The sequence below is a fragment of the Tenrec ecaudatus genome, chromosome 2, assembly GCF_050624435.1.
Source record: "Tenrec ecaudatus isolate mTenEca1 chromosome 2, mTenEca1.hap1, whole genome shotgun sequence".
In the NCBI taxonomy this organism is placed as follows: Eukaryota; Metazoa; Chordata; class Mammalia; order Afrosoricida; family Tenrecidae; genus Tenrec; species Tenrec ecaudatus.
Genome location: NC_134531.1, coordinates 24687773 through 24706382, shown reverse-complemented (window position 1 = coordinate 24706382; position 18610 = coordinate 24687773). Strand labels below are relative to the sequence as shown.

The 18610-nt window shown below is 37.4% G+C and overlaps 1 pseudogene; it reads left to right on the top strand.

Annotated features, from left to right (window-relative positions):
- The first annotated feature begins 11308 nt into the window (after positions 1-11308).
- LOC142439922 (glyceraldehyde-3-phosphate dehydrogenase-like) lies at positions 11309-17027 on the top strand (annotated as a pseudogene).
- Positions 17028-18610: the final 1583 nt, after the last annotated feature.

Genomic DNA, 18610 nt, shown 5'->3' with positions numbered 1-18610 from the left:
TGTCATCTTATTTAAATTCCAGTGAAATTTGGGAATATTATTGTTGGCTTTATTACATACACACACAGGAAATTATTATTCATTTTAAAAATTATCCTTCAAGACATATCTTATTTCCAGACACTACTTACTTCCTGAAATATGTATAAACCTACACAATTCATTAACTTTTATATATTCCTTGTAATATAAGATTACTGACAGAATTAAATATCTATGCCAAAATACTAAGTTTTAGTGATTGCTTCACCATACTCCTTCAATTGAACATTTTTTGTCAATGTCAAAAATATAACTAAGCTTATTTTCAAACCAAATAATTAAGGGTTATCATTTTGAAAGTAATTAAAAGATAACTCTTGCTGATTCTGAAACAAAACACTAAAGTTTTTAACTTAATAATAGTGTCTAGTTTGAAAGCTAGTTAAGGTACTAATTATTTGAAGTTTAACACAAGATTCTGTCAAAATACTCAATGATAACAGAAACGTGTAAATAACAAAGTAATAAAATCCTTCACTTTACTATAAATATATGCTTTAAAAATATATAGCAAGAGTTAACTTGGAGTTTAGAAACTGATGAGTTAATGCAATGCCAATTGCACATGAAGACTGGTTCTGCAAATTTCCCAGGAGAGATGATTCATTACTTTGAAGACGTCTATCAGACAGATGTTACACTGAGTTATTTCCTCTGGTTCCCCTCATTTATCGTTCAATGCCAGGATATGTGATAAATACAGTTTTTCTGGGCTGATGTTCCTGTCCTAATGCTCATCTTGTACTTACAGCTTCCAGGGCTTTGAACATCCATGTGTCTATTTTTGTAAAGAAATGACGGCATAATTAATTTTCAAATAGTAATGTTCTCTGTGTAATTATTCAGTAAATAATCATCGAGCATTATTCAAAACTGCATATATTTGCAAGTGAAACCATTACACTTTGAAATCTTGTCTGAGACACATCATCACATTAAGGATGAATTGGTTTTTTGTATTAAGTCTATGTCTGTTTACAACATCCATTTTTATTTAATTATATCAAGGATATCTATTGTATTCATTAAATTACTTGTGCCTAGCCTAGGACCTATGTATAAAGCCATCCATTGAAATTCATCATTTACTGAAATTTGTTAGTGGTCTGTGGTATCACAAAACATAAAATCCTGTGATGATTTCAACTCTGTTTCTATGATTAGAAATAATAGAAATCTTAGTCATATATAAATTATGTTATATTTTATAACAGAATGGTGATACCAAGACCTACTCTGAACTAGATTGAAATTAGAGAATAACAACGGAACTGTGAACAGGACATCCATATCTTAAATGTAGATGAAGCTAATTTGTAAACTGAGAATGTTCTATATGCTCACTTACACTTGAGGCTCTTTATTCAATTTATTTTCCAGGCCCCACGGCCTGGTTTGAATTTTCTAGAACAGTATTTGTCAATATAATGCACTCGTGTATGCTCTCCCTCTCTTTTTGCACAAATGAAAAGGCCATTTAAGAAAATTTTATTGAATTGAATTTACACATTAACCACAGAAACAGATTTCTCTCATACTGTTATGTGTTTATTAACTTTAGATATTTCTCATCTACAAAACCTCCAGGGGAGAACTGCGGACCTTAGAGTGCAAAGACATGGGTATGAACTATAACTGAGTTTTTATGTTGAACTGTGACAGTGAATAGTTTGCACTTCCGAAGCTTACTTTTTCCTCTCCAAAAGAAGAAGAGAAAAAGGAATAGCTTCCAGAGGGGTTGGAAAACCTAGCAAGAAGCTATTGTTGGTTGTGGTAGGTACCATCAAGCCAGTTTGATTCAAACTTGATCATTAACAATATCTGGTGTTATAGATATATGCACTACAATACTCATTGCCATTGGGCCAATTCTGATGGATGGCCACCCTACGGGGAGAATGCCACCTGTTGGTTTCTGGACTGCAACTTCTTATAAGAGTAGAAAATCTCATCTTTCACCGGCCAAGAGGCAGGTGACATCAAACTGCTGACCTTAAGGTAAGGAGCCCAACATTGCCAAGGACTCCACCATGGCTCCTAAGAAAACACAAATTAACATTTTTCTATTATAAACTGCTTTCGGCCAAGATTCATCTGATGTCAGCAATGGCACCCTTTCATTCCATGTCTTCTTCTGAATCCACCTTGAATTTCGGCAGCTTCCTGTAGATTTACTGCTGCAAAACCTCAGAAAAACCAAATTGACGCCCGACTCATTGCGATCTCATAGGGCAGGCTAGAACTTCCTGTGTCAGTTTCAGATACAGTTGCCCTTGTAAGACTCACCTTTGGCTTTGAACTGCAGTCCTTGTAGTTAGCCTCAACGGTTAACTCATTATGGGACTCACTTCCAAGTAATTAGCAAAATGCACAATCTTGGTCGTATGTACCAAGATCCTTTGACCAGTAAACCCTTCTCACGGCCATCGAGTAAGTGCGGACTCCTAGGGACCGTTAAGACAATAGAAATGCCTCTGTAGGTTTCCAAGGTGCATAGTCTTCACAGGACTAGAACATCGGTCTTTCTTCTGAACACGTGGGGATTGCAAACTGCTGCCCCTGCACTTGTCAGCCCAATGTGTAACCACTAAGCCAACAGGGCGCTCACATTAAACCCTTAAAGGGACTTAACTTACTAAAACCATAAAACCAAACAACCTCAATCATAATAGGCTTAGAATACTAATTAAATAACTCAAAATTCATTTCCATCGAGTCAATGCTGATTCATAGTGGGTTTCTGAGTAGAAACCTGTCTTTCTCCCTAGAGCTGGTGTTAGATTCAAATTGCTGACCATGTGGATGGGAGCACAATGCATGACCACTACGCCACCAGGGCTCCTTTACTAATTCTATCGTTATTGACTATTTATACCAGCGTTTTACTCATAATATTTCAATGTAATTACCATAATCATCCTATGAATAGCTTAAGACAGAAGCAATGAAAAAGAAACAAGCTCACTATATGCTGTTTATTTCCCTGGATTGTTTATTCCCCACCAAATCCCATCTGCATTTATTCACTACTGAGTGTCTTTGGATTCTGATTTTCAGTATGATCAGAATTTATAGTTGTCATCTGTTGAAAGGTCTGGGGGGAAGAAGTTAATCTGACTTACATATTTTTTTATTATTAGTTTGGATTTAATACATATATACTTCCATATTTTTATCATGTCAAGTTTTATTGTATAATTGCTACCACAACCAGTTTTTTTTATATGTGGACTCTGGACGTGTACCCCTTTACCCCACCACTATCACTGTGCCATCTTCTCTCCAGCTCCTTATTCTAATTGCTGTCCCTATAGGTGTATCAATCATGGGTGTTATTTACCAGAAAACAGAAAAGCATATAGCACAGCTTCAAGAGGGTTATATAACACCTCTGAGATACACTAATATGAACAAACCAAACAACAAATACAGAAACATTTGTAAACTAGATCGTGCCCAGCCTGCATCATAGGGGGGATTTTACTGACAAAGTTTTAACTGCTAATACTCACCCTCAGGAAAGGAACACAGAAAGTAGAGGTGCTTTGGGAAAATGTGGCAAACAATGTAGATTGCTCCCAGCTATCAGATAAAACAGCCTCTGGAGTCTTAAAGGCTTGTCTCCAAACAAGTAGCCATCTAACTAAAATGTCAACTAAGTCCACATGGAAGAAGCACACTGTCATCAGTCACTGAAGGAATGGAATCAACACAATCCAAAATCGAAGGAGGGATCAGTATCAGAGCCTAAATTCTGAGATTCTGGTGTCCACAAGGCGATGGATGACATTGGAAGTCCAAGATCCATTAGTGGAACTACATAACAAATTAACCTCTGGAGAAGTTCCCCTGTCTAACATTGAGGAATGGGAGGAAAGTAGTCACTCAACAGAGTGATGGGGAGAGAAGAACAAAGGCATAAATCTGACCTAATGCTAAAATGTAAATCTAATCATTCTTAACATGCTCCACTACTTTCACTTTGGTCCTGGGATAGAGGTCAAATCTTAGACTTCCCTGGCCCTTACTCCTGCTGGCACTGCAAAGCTTCTTCTATTCTTTCTGTGTTTCTATTCCTGATTGATTGGTGCTAGCCTTGCCTTTTCCTTTATGCTCCATTTTCATACATGCCTATAAAATATTGTAAAAAACAAATTCCCTAACAATGATCTGTCTCAGGAATCTACTCTTCTGTCTTATAGGGCTGCTGAGAGTCAACTTTGAGGCAATAGCTGTCATTGGCCTTTTGAGACTTTCACTTATGTAATTCAATTAACCACAATTCTTATTCCCTTATCCACATTCTATTTTGAAATCTGCTTATTCAGCAACGCCAATATTTATTTTCTATTCATTTATTACTTTTCTTATGTCACTTTACAAATTTCATTCCTATATGTTCCTGGTGAGGTTCAGGGTTTAAACATAGCAAGAATATTTTATGTCCATCAATTGATAGGTATAATAATGTGAATATGTCGATTCAACTCAAAGAAATATAAGAGTACATCATATTTCCCAATAAAATCAAGCACTCTTTTTATAGAATTAGAAAAGGCCAACCCTTAAATGCACTTGGAATTTCAAGGGACTCTGAATCATGAGAAACACATAAAGGGGATCAGGGCATGGACAAATGGAACGACTCATCCTTTCTGATTTTCAAATATATTAAAAATACAGAAATTTGTAGAAAGCGAAAAAAAATCAACTGCAAGAATACAGTGTGATACTAGTAGACCAAATTCCACTCAGAAATTGAAATTCAGTGAATAGGCCAAGAAATACATACCAATTTATTTCTGATAAAGGCGTCAAATCTATTCTCTGGAAGACCAGTCATCTATTCATCAAATTATGTTGGGAAAATTGCACTGACACTTGCAAAAATATGGCACTAGACTCCCACAACTCACAACATAATTGGTACAGACCACCATAATACAGTATCTGCATCTATAACTCTCATAGAACAATCATAGTTATAAAATGTCAAGCCCTTCTTTAGTCAGTTTTTTTTTAATGTGGCAAAAAAGCATGGTCAACGAAAGAGAAGTACACCATAGAAATAGATGTGTTGATTTTATCAAAATTGAAAACTCTTGTGCATTATCCAGACAGTGGTGATACCGTCTACAAAACGGAGAAGATATTTGGGGATCATATATCAGATAAATATCCAGGATTTATGAATTACCTTAAAATGAGATAATTAAAGTACAAGCCATACAAATTTTAATATTTGGCAAGAGAAGTAAGTAGATATTTCTTTTAAAAAGTTATACATATTTCCAAAGTTATATGATACAGTTCTCAACATAAGTAGTCATCAGATCTAGGAAAAGCCAGTCAAATAAGAAACATTTTTACCCATTAATATGCTATATTTTCTCTTAAAATATCAAATTATGGCAAGGATGTGGAGAAAATGGATCCTTCGCCATTTCTTTTGGGGGGGTTATTAAATGGTTCAAATACTAAGAAAACAGAACACATAGTCTTCACATTTAAATCAAATTAAAAACACATGCGAACAATTTCATCTCCAGTTATATGCCCCATATTATAGAGATAAGCAACTTAGGCATAGGCACACCAGTGTTTCCAGCCCCACTAAGTACAATAGACAAACAAACAAGCAAAAATGCAAAGACCTTATATGATCCCATGTATGTGACCTCTCTAGAAGAGCTAAATTGATGATGACAAAAAAAATTTGATAGTTCCACTGGAATAAGGGGAAGGAATCATACTGTCCATTTAAAACTGGTAAATTATATATTATGCTCATTTTCTCAATAAATCTATTTAAATGAAAATAGACTCCCGCCAAGTCTTCCAATCTTATAAAATAAGTAAATGTAAATTTTTGCCTTTCTAATTGATGACTATTATACCGCTAGTGTGATTTTCATGCAGGCTTCAGAGTCACATATATGGCTTGTGGGATATATATATATATGTATAACTGTTAAAGATTTCAACAGTAGATAAAGATAGGAACACCTTACATTGTTATGTATACATGCAAAATAGTAAGTAGAGATGATTGAGTTGAGAAGGAGTGTAGCAGGCACGGAACACCGTCAAACAGCACTGGAACCATCGATATACAAACACTGTGAACAAAAACATTGATCCATTCTAACACCATATACAAAACAACTCAAAATGGATAGCAGACAGACATATATTTTAATTGCTGCTTTATTAAATGTTGAAGATATTGCTACAGTACATGCAAATATGTACTTACATAGGTCGGTGTGCGTAATCAGGGAATACCTAGCTCTGAGCAACACTGCATTGCTATTAGAAAGAGAGGGGACATTGTCTTCTCTTTTTCCCTAGGCTAAATAAATCAGTTGAGTTTCTGAAATATTTGATATATATCCCTACTTTGATAATATGTCATTAAAGTAAAAATTTAAAAATTGTATACCATAGCAAAAAGCTATAAAACAACACTTATAATTAGGAGAATATTGCAATGGTATGAATAATATTAATGAGTGACACTGTTCACATTTACTGTGCTGAAAGACACTCTGTTAAACTGCAAACTTATTAACATCCTTAATAAATGAGAGTTTACTTTCCTTATACACATTAACAGACACTGATTGACCATTGGGAATAGCAGTCTCTTTGTGACTGTTTATGCATCTATAAAGAGTCCTTGCTGAAACATTCAACCTCGATGAAGACACATCCCCAGGCACATTCTGAAACCACTTAATTAGGAGTCCAGAAATACTATTAATTTTGCTTTGACAAAAACAAACCCAATTGCAATTTTTATTCAGGAGAGTCCTAATACCAACATGTTCATTTCTCTGCCAAAGATTCAGAGATAAAACAAGTTGACATCTCTAGTTACAAATTCAGACGATTTGTTAAAAAGTGTTATTTTGGGAAGTGGGGGAGTACATTTAAAGAGGGTAAGTAAAAGGTCATAAAATATTTTAAATTAAAAAAAATTTTAAAATTATTTTGCTATCTTTTGGTTTTATTTTTCTTTATTATTTCAGACTGAATTTTTATTCTATTGTTAATATGGCATTTTGCCAGCAAAATTTTGCTAGTATTTTGTGCTCAATCAAAAAGTTTTAAAATTTGAACAACAAATAAGAAAACTGCTGTTTCAGCATTTTATTCTCATATCTGCATATTCTGTTATATATACCTTAATTAATTTTAGTTTGGGATACAAAGTGCAGGTAAGATATACATTAAAGAAAGAAAGATGTTGGTTTAAACAGATGGCTTTGTGTCCTTTCTGTTGCAAGTGTCACCATGGCAACAAGAAAATTGGGGGTATTGCTTAGCAACAGGGAAAATTTATGAAGAGATTTCCAAACTGTATTTAGAAAGGGGAAAAAAAGTGCTTTGGAAAAACTTCAGGTCTTGGCACAAATGTATACCAAAATTAATTTATTAAAAATGTTGAGTGTGTAATCACAAATCTGAAAGGCATAATATTTTACCAGAGGAAAAAGAATATTCAATGAATGGAGTCATGTATTTTTTTCTAAAAATAATATTTTAACACTTTTATTACAAACAGCCTTTATACACAGTATCAAAATGTTATGACAAAATATGATGTTTGTATTGAGTTATATTACGCCAACCTATATCTAAAGCACATTATTATAAAATGGTGTAATATAGGTGAAAGATGGCATTTTAGCTAAACCCATTAATGTATTCCATTGAGCTGCTGTGCTGGACTATATTTGCTCATATGCAGCTGGGACTGGCTCAAAATTCTTCTCTTAAACTTTCCTAGGCATTGCTGTTAAAAATTGTCAATGCGAACAACATGGCTGGCCCTACTATGAGACATGATGCCCCTCAGTGACTAAGGGTGATAAAGGGGACAGCACCGGAGACACAGTGTGGGAATTGCACCTGACCTGATCCCACCACACCGAGGCAAATCACTGGGGGAGTGCAGCGGAACAGCAAGGGAATGGAGTGGCAAGGTCCCCAGGGAATGCTGAAAGTGGACTTTGGGGCCAGGGCGTGGTGCCCCAACAGACTGGACTGGAAAACGCTCCTAAGGGCCAGCAAACGATCCCTGAACTAACTACAAGCTTTTCTCTTGTGAACTGTTTTGTTCTGTTCTTTTTCAGTGGTTTGTTTTGGTTGTTTTGTTGTCTGGTTGTATACTGTTGCTTTGTTTTCCTCTGTCTAGTTTTCGTGCATGTTAGTGACTCCACAGGTCTGTCTGAATAGGACAGGCTGGATGAACTATCTGGATGAAAAACAACGGGACCGACAGTTCCGGGGGGACTTGGGGTGGGGGGGGTAGGGGGGATAAGGAAGTGGTGTTAACAAACCCAGGGACAAGGGAAAAACATGGGACCCCAAATGGTAGAGAAGGGGGAGTGGCAGGCCTGGTGGGAAATGATCAAGGGTAAGGTTGCGTAGAGAAGAGGTATACTCTAGCCCAGGTGGCGATGAAGCATGGTAGTAGGGCAGGAGGAAGGTCAAGGGAGATGGAGGAAAGAGCTAGGAGTCAAAGGGCATTTATGGAGGTCTAGACAAAGACATGTACATGCAAATATATATAGCAGGATGGGGAAATAGATCTATGTGTCTATATTTATAGGTCAAGTATTAAGGTGGCGGAAGGACCTTGGGCCTCTACTCAAACACTCCCTCAATGCATGAATACCTTCTTTTATTAAATTGAAACTCTATGATGCTCACTCTCCCAACACAACGGCTGGAGCCAAAGTGGGTGAACAAGTAAATGTGGTGAAGAAAGCTGATGGTGCCCGGCTATCAAAAGAGATAGTGACTGGGGTCTTAAAGGCTTGAAGATAAACAAGCGGCCATCTAGCTCAGAAGCAACAAAGTCCACATGGAAGAACACACCAGCCTGTGTGATCGAGTGGTCCCAAAGGGATCAGTTACCAGGCATCAAAGAACAAAAAATCATATCATTGACTGCACACCTCCATGATAGGATCGCTGAAGACAAATGGGTGCATAAGCAAATGTGGTGAAGAAAGCTGATGGTGCCCGGCTATCAAAAGAGATAGTGTCTGGGGTCTTAAAGGCTTGAAGGTGAACAAGCGGCCATCTAGCTCAGAAGCAAATAAGCCCACATGGAAGAAGCACACCGGCCAGTGCGATCACGAGGTGCCCAAGGGACCAGGTATAAGGCATCATGCAAAAAAAAAAAAAGATATGTGTGTCTATGTATGTGTATATATGTGTATATGTATATATGTATGTGTATATATGTATATATATATCATATTAAATGAAGGGGGAAGTGCAGAGTGGAGACCCAAGGCCCAAGTGTCGGCCAATGGAGATCCCCTCATAGAGGGGTTTAGGAGAGGAGATGGGTTAATTAGGGTGTGAGGTAGTATCGATGAAGAACACAGCTTTCCCCCAGATCCTGGATGCTTCCTCCCCCCAACTACCATGATCCAAATTCTACCTTGCAGGGCTGGATAGGACAGAGGCTGTACACTGGTACATATGAGGGTTGGAGTTACAGGGAATCCAGGGTGGATGATACCTTCAGGACCAAGGGTATGAGGGACGATGCTGGGAGAGTGGAGGGTGAGTGGGTTAGAAAGGGGGAACTGATTACAAGGATCCACATGTGACCTCTTCCCTGGGAGAGGGACAGCAGAGAAGGGGGGAAGGGAGACTCCAGATAGGGCAAGATATGACAAAATAACGATGTATAAATTACCAAGGGCATATGAGGGAGGGGGGATTGGGGAGGGAGGGGGGGAAAAAAGAGGACCTGATGCAAGGGGCTTAAGTGGAGAGCAAATGCCTTGAGAATGATTGGGGCAGGGAATGTATGGATGTGCTTTATACAATTGATGTATGTATATGTATGGATTGTGGTAAGAGTTGTTTGAGTCCCTAATAAAATGTAAAAGAAGAAAAGAGAAAAAAATGATTAGGGCAAAGACTGTACAGATGTGCTTTATACAATCGATGTATGTATATGTATGAACTGTGAAAAGAATTGTATCAGCCCCAATAAATTGTTAAAAAAAAATTGTCAATGCCTGTATTGACCAGCGATATCATTTCCCCATGGAAATATTTCTTAATATTTTCTCTTGTATTGTTTCTAAAAGATATATGTAAGAAGTAGATCATGCCAAATTTACATTTCATTTGTCAATAAAATGTCACAATAGATATGGTGGCGTTAATTACTTAATGGCTCTTCTCATCATTTATCTATGCAATTAAAACTCAAACCACACTCTGCCATCAAATTGGATGCCAACTCAGAGCCAGCCTCCATATTAGGAGCCATGAAATCTGTTTATCTTGGTGATCCTCTACTTTATGAAACATAAAGGAACTGTTCTCTCCTGATAATATATCCAACCTGCTTGGTACGCAGTTGCCCATTCTTGCTTCTGAGGAGCATTCTGACTGCATTTTTTCCAAGGCAGATTTGGTTGTTGGAGCCCTAATGGTGTAGTGCTCATGCCTTGGGCTAGATCAGTAAGTTCAGCAGTTCAAAACCACCACCAGCTGTCCCCTGAGGGAAAAGCGAAGCTTTCTACTTCTGAAAAGATTTAGGGTCTCAGAAACCCAAAGGAGTAGTGGCAGTGGGTTTTTCAAAATAGTTTTATTTGCATATAATTCCCATGTCATATAATTCAAAAGGTCAATCACATCGCAAAGAGTTGTACAATCACCACCGCAATCAGTTTTAGAACATTTTCTTCAATAATATGCTCATTATTATTAGCTCCCATTCCCCCCAATCTTACGTGCCATACCACCAAGGGATCATTAATCTAGTTGCTGTCTCTTTTTATTTACTTACTCTGAATTTCATATACAGACCAAAAAAAAAAACACAACCAAAAAACCAAAATGATTATTTGGAACAACACAGTAAAATAGACAAAACAATTAAATAAAACACAAAAGGTATTCCTGGGAATGGTGAAGGTGGGTGGATGCCACGTGCCAAGCATGTGCTCAAATTGTGGGCACCCTACACTGCCACTTCTCCATAAGGGGGCTGCCGGCGGTTGGGGACAATGGCCAGGCCTTTGAACCTAATCTCTTTTGGTCAAGGTTGATGTCTCTGTGCTGTAAAGCCAGGGAAGATCAGACCTCTTGTGACATTCTGCACACAGTAAAATGTTGTGTTTATCCCTTTTTAAATTGGATTAGAGCTGCTTACCTGCCCAGGGAAATTCCCCTGACTCCCTGCTCACACCTTCTATTGCCTTCTGACGACCTCAGATTTGGCAGCATGGGGCACCTTGTCACCTGGGCTGCTTTCAACTCTGGCAAAGAGGACACTGTTGTCATCACTGACCCTTCATTGAAATGAACTTCATGATCGGAATGTTTCAGTATGATTCCACCCACAACAAGCTCAATGGCTCTGTCAAGACTGAGAAGAAGAAGTTTATCATCAATGGGAAATCAATCTCCACTCTCCAGGAGTGAGATCCCACCAACATCAAGTGGTGTGAGACTGGTGCCAAGTATGTTGTAGAATCCACTAGTGTCTTCACAACCCTAGAGAAGGCTGGGGATCACTTGAAGGGGAGTGCCAAAGCATGATCATCTCTGCCTCTTCTACTGATGCCCCATATGTGTGGTGGGTGTGAACCACAAGAAGCATTGCAATGCCCTCAAGATGGTCAGCAATGCCTCCTGCACCACCAACTGCTTGGCTCTCCTGGCCAAGGATTCATGACCACAGTCCACCACATTACTGCCACTCAGATGTCTGTGGACCGCCCCTCTGGGAAACTCTGGAATGATGGCCATGTGGCTACACAGAACATCAAGTCCACATCTACTGGTGCTGCCAAGGATGTGGGCAAAGTTATCCCAGAGCTGAATGGGAAACTCTTTGGTATTGCCTTTCGTGTACCTACCCCCAATGTGCTGGTCGTGGATCTCACCTGCCATCTGGAGAAAGCTGCCAAGTGCGATGACATCAAGAGGGTGGTGAAGCAGACGTCGATGGTCCCTTAAATGGCAGCCTGGGCTACACTGAGGACCAGGTTGTCTCCTATGATTCAACAGAGACAACCACCCTTTCATCTTTGATGCTGTGATGGCCTGGCCCTCAACAACCTCTTAGTCAGCTCATTTCCCGGTATGACAATGAATTTGGCTACAGCAACAGACTGGTGGACCTCTTGGTCCACGTAGTCTTCAAGGAATAAGAGCCCCCCTGGACCACTAGCCCCGGCAATAGCACTAGAGGAAGAGAGGCCCTCAGCTGCTGGGGAATCTGCCCCCACCTCAACCTCCCAACAAACTGAGAATATCTCGTCTTGAGTTTCCATCCAGACCCCGAAGGAAGGGGAGGGGCTTAGAGGGTCTGACTTTGTCATACACCATCAATAAAGTACACTGTACCAAGAAAAGAAAAAAAGGAATGAAAGCAGAAATATTAAGATTTAGCTTATGTTTAAATGGATCATATGGAAGATCAAATGACAGGATGCTGTCAATGTGTTGTTGTTATCATTGGGTTGCTAATTACAACGTCAGCAGTTCAAAACCACCAGCTAGCTCCTAGGGAGAAAGATAAGACTTTCTTCTCCTGTTAAAATTAACAGGCTCAGAGTCACAGGGGCAGTTCTATCCTGCCCTATATGGTTGTCATAAGTCAACAGTGACTTGATGGCATTGGAAGTGATGCCCAAAGGATACGATTGATAATGTTCTCCAATATAAAATGACAATGATGACTTGAAGTTGAACCAGAGACCATAGATGCGTGAATGCGTTGGGGGCTTGCACTTAATTCTAGCCACAATCTAAAAATGATTAGCTCTTATCACATGGTCCGATTTGAATCTCTACCTCATAAAGAGATCACTGGATATACGGGTACTATAGTAAAGTGTGGTGAAGAAACTAGATGATGCCCAGCTATCAGAAAGGCATTATAGGTTTGTTTCCAAACAAGCAGCCTTCTGTGAGCCTTTTATCAATGAATTCCACATGAAAGAAGCATATGAATTCCTATGCTTCAAGGATTGCAAATATACAATCCAAATCTAAAGCAGGTGATGAATGACATCAGAGCTTAAATTGTGAGATTTTACTGTGAAGAAGGCTATGGATTACAGTAGAAGCCCAAATCCATTTGCAAGTTCTACACACGTGGATTTGCCTACAGTGAATTCCTTGGATAATAGTGTAGTGATATGAATAAAACTGTTATCATAGAGGGAACATTTTAAAGTCAATTATGGCAAATGTAGTTAGGCCAAAATGTAATGTATTATCATTTCATCTGCCTTTAGAATCTATATTAATGTTTGCTTTTTGTTGAGTTATGGTACTTTCAATATTTTTCACCAGCAATATAATACAAGTGCATTTGTTTTTCTTCAGTCTTCTTATTCAATTGTCTTCAACTTTCACATACATATGAAAATACTGTGGCTTGGATAAGTCACTTCTTTGTCTTGTGTAGTAGAATTCTACTAACGTAATAATATTTTTGAAACTTACACTGATGCTTCCATGAGCATTGAGTATGGAGCGAAGCAAGATGAAATCCTTGACAACTCCAATCTTTTCACCATTTATCATGATATTATCTACTGGACCAATTGAGCATCCCCCGCACACCTCTTACATTGAATTGTAATCTATTCTGCAGACAGTCTGTACTCCTTCATCTTAATGAAAAAGTCCTTTAAGTTCTCCCTACTTTCAGCAAAGTTGGTTATCTGCGTATTGGTGTTTGTTCATAAGCTTTCCTCCAATACTGAAACAGCAGTCTTTCTCATTTAGTCTAGCTTTCCTGATTATTTGCTCAGCATAGATTGAATAAATACAGCGAGGACACAACTCTGGCTCACACTTTAAAAAAATGAAGCAAAACAAACAAACAAAAACACAATACAACCTTATTCTCTTGGCCCAATTGCCTCTTGATTCTTCTCCAGCTTTCTCATGAGCACAGATAAGCTCTGGAATTCCCATTCTTCACAAGACTGTTTGTAATGTGTTATGATCCACACATCAAATGCATTTGCAAACTCAATGAATGACAACTAAATACCTTTCTTGTCTTATCTGCTTTCAGTAAAGATCCATTTCACATTAACAATGATATCCCTTGTTCCACGGCCCCTTCTGAATTAGATCTGAAACTTTGAGAACTCACTGTCAATGTACTTCTGCAATCTCTGTTGGATGATCTTCAACAGAATTTTACTTGCATGTGGTATTAGTGAAACTGTTCTGCGATTTGATCATTCTATTGAGTCACTGTTCTTTGGAATGGGCAAAAATATATCCTTCTTCCAATCATTTGGCCAGTAGCTGTCTTACACATCTTGGCAATGAGGAGTGCTCTTCTTTAGCTCGTGAGAACATTTCACTTGGTATTTTACAAATTCCTAGAGTTTGGGTTTTGGCTAAATTCTCTATAACTTCCCCAAAATGTTTAGTAACTTTATACATGCAAAACAATGTTGATGTGTAACGTAATTAAGGGAGCATATCACTACATTCACCAAATGTCATCAACCTAAAGGGGAGAAAATTATCTAAGAAAATTGTCATTAAAGGTCATTCTTAGAATTTTGCCTATCATAGCATACACCTTCATTTATAACACAAAAACCTAGTCTTTCAAGCCATATCTGACTATTTAATTGTTTATTAGGTGCTAGTGATTCTGTTCCAACCCAAGCAACTCTCTGTACAACAGCATGTAACTATTTCCAGTTCTGTGTAATCTTCATAAATATTGTTATGTTTGAGCTCATTGTTGTAAACACTGTGTTGATTTATTTTATCAAGGGTCTTCCTATTTTTAACTATGATTTTACTTTAAAACGCATGATGCCCTTTCCCAGTGACTGGTCTATCCAGATAACATATTCAATGTATATGAAAGACTTGCTATCCACAATTATAAAGACCATTCTGGCTTTACTTCTTCCAAGATAGATGTGTTTGTCCTTTTGGCAGTCCATGATACTTTCAATATTCTTTGCCTAGTCCGAAAGTCAAATGCATTGAATTTTACTTTTTTTTGTTTGAAATTACATCTGAGCACATAATTGTTTCACAGTGAGTCCTTGGCCCCATTTTGACTGATGGTATTTAGATTTTCTACTGTCTCATCCTATAGATACAGTCAATTTCATTGTCATGTATTCCATCAGGAGAAATCCAAGTGCTTACTTCTTTATGTTGTTGTGAAAAGGTCATTTTATATGAAGAAGGCATTGTTCTTGCAAAATTCCATCAGGAATTCTTCAGCTTTGTTTGTCTCATCAAGGCTATATTTTCTAACTATTGCTCCTTCCTCTTAGTTCCTAACTCTCCTATTCTAATAGCAAAGAATTATCAATGTATTTTGATTGTATGACTGATCAATTCAGACTGATTACTAGTAGTCTTATTCTTCAATTTCTTCATCATTATCTTTAGAGGTTTATTGCCTTGCTGATGGGCTGTCAACTGCAAGGTCAGCAGTTTGAAACCACCAGCTGCTCTGGGGGAGAAAGGTGGTGTTTTATACTCCTGCAATTAGTTACAGTCTAGGTCATTCACAGGGACAGTTCTACCCTATCCTATATGGTCACTAAGAGTTGACATCAAATCCATTGCATTGAGTTTGGTAAGCACGTGCGTGTGTGTGTGCACACCCCTCAAGAATTACTTAAAGTATACAAGTTATATTTTTAACATTTAAGATGCCTATCTCTATCCAAAATAACACATGATTATCTTGATTTTTATGATTGAATACATTCTGCAGTTTCATCTGCTTAGTAAGCTATTTCTATTCTAATAAATTTTAAATCTATCATTATCAAACTATTCTTAACAAATAATTATCCAAATCAACACATGATTGAATGATGCTGAAACCTAACCCAATCTCACTGCCAGCAAGTTGACTGACACAGAAAACCATTTGGGAAAAGTAGAACTGTCTCATCATTTTCCCCAGTGACACTTACGGAAGCGAACTATCACATACTTTTTCTGTGGTGCGGCATCTGAGCTCACTCCAGTGTTTACCAGAACACTTAAACACTGGTCCACCAAATAGAAACCCTAATATTAATAACTGGTGTTCTAATTGGTTGAAAATATATCTTTATTTTACTAGAATGTAAGTTCAGTAAGACTAGGCAATATTCATCTCTCATTTAAATATTATATCACCAGTACACAGGGCCTGCAGTACATAAAATTTCTCAATGCACTTGAATTTATTTAATGCATTCATAAATTACTATATAAAATAATTATCTTAAGTTTAGGATGCAGGTGCTGATATTTTTTGAGAATAAGTGTATAGTAGTTTAAGTGTTATCTTCAAGAAACTTATTTGCTATTAAAATTTGCAATCTAATTACCATAGCATTTTTACTTTTTTCATCTCATTTTGACAAGCCTATGCTGTACTATATGTGTATACATAAATAACTAGTTTCTTGAATCCATAATGATTTTTTCTAAAAGATCACTTATATTATGTATCTATGGAACAGTCAAGAGTATAAATGCACAAGGTGCTAAATTCCAAGGGCCAAGCTCATTGTCACAGAGTTGATGCTGAGTCACAGTGGCCCTGCCGTGTAGGGTAGAGCTGCCCATGTGAATATCCAAGGATGTAGCTCTTGACAAGAGTAGAAAACTCCATGCTTTTCCTGTAGAGTGCCTGTTAATTTCAAACTGTTGCCCTTAGGGTAGCAGCCTAACTAGTAATCGCTATGCACCAGGGCTTCTTAAGTTGATAAATTAGTGGATGAAAATAGAGCATGTGATCTAAGACCTAATAAATATTTATTTTTCTTCATTATGTTTTAAGTTGTGAGACCATAATTTTACTATAGTGCTTTTAATAATTGCTCATTAAAGTGACTAACCACAACCTGAAACAAACACATAAAATTTTGCAACTGATTTTCTGACTTAATACCGTTTGTTGATTTCTAGGGACTCAAATGCAGAAGCGCATTTGAGAGCCAATACCAAATACTTTCAAAATCTTGATATTTAAATAGTTTTTAAAAATATAGTGAAGATATTCCAAAGAGAAACAATTTAAGAATATGAACAGTAGATCACCTTCTGAAGTAACTCTTTGGATTTGACCTTTTATATATTTTTAAAGCACTGTAAAGAAACCAATCCAAGGCCAATACTGAAAGAATTAATCTTTAGTATAAAAAAATCACAGATATAGTTCAACATCTTTTCTTTGGAATAAACTTGTATGTGATAAACTAATTTGATGCTATCAATGCTATATTATTTATACTCCATTTAATAATGTTAACCCACATCAAAGACAACATTTTTTCCTTAAATTTCCTTAGTCATTATTGAACTTCTTATACAAGTGAGGTGATTGTCTTCAAAGTGACTATTTTGCTTTTCAACATTTTGAAGAGAGGCTGTGCAGCACACCATTTGACCTAATAGAATACACACATTTCGGAACAATAAAATTGCTAGCACATGCAAGTAAAACCATGCAAAGGAAGATACAATAACCTGACAGCAGTACATTGGCAGAAAGCTGTCATACGTTCAGGCCATATTCAGAAGGCACATGGAACAAGGAATTATTGTTGTTGATGTGAGATGGATCATAGCTGACAGCAGCAAATAAAAAAAATATGTTTACTTTTGTTTCATTGATTATGCAAAGGCAATTGACTATGTGGCACGTAACAAACTATGGATATCCTTGAGAAGGATGGAAATTCCAGAACATTTAATTGTGCTCATGAGGAATCTGTACATGGATCAATAGGGAGACATGTGAACAGAACAAGGGGATATGGCGTTTTTTTTCTTTTTTTTATGGGACTCATTGCAGATATTCAATCTATGCTGAGGAAGTAATCAGAGATGCTAGGCTATCTGAAGAAGAATGCAGCATTATTCATAATAAAGCAATTTATTAACCATCTTGAATATGTAGCTGACACACTCTTTTTTGCTCAAAGTGAAGAGGATATAAAGCACTTGTAACCTTTGATATAGATTACAAAATCCTCACAACTGGAAAAATGGGTAAGAAAATATGTGCAGAAGAGAATGAAATCTTCAAAGATGTTTTTGCTTGGTTTCCCAATCAATGCTCATGGAAGCAACTGTCAAGAAACCAAGGAGTGTGCTGTATTATTGGGTGCATCTGCTGCATAAAACTCCTTCAAGTGTTAAAAAAGTAAGAATGTCACTTTGAGGAATAAGTGCCTCTCACCAAGCCTTGGTGTCTTCAATCACCTCACATGCATGCAAAAAATGGGCATTTATAAGGAAGACTGAAGAAGAATTGATCATCAATAGGTTCAGAAGAGGCAAGAAACAAACCAAGGCCAGACATCTGTGCTCCAATGTTCATTGCGGCACAGTTCACAATTGCAAGGAGCTGGAAGCAACCCCTATTTCCATCAACTGACGATTGGATTAAAAAACTGTGGTATATACATACAATGGAGTATTACGCATAACTAAAAAGCAGTGATGAATGCTTGAAGCAAATCGTGGCATGGGAAGAACTGGAGGAAATCATGCTAAGCAAAGTAAGTCAGGC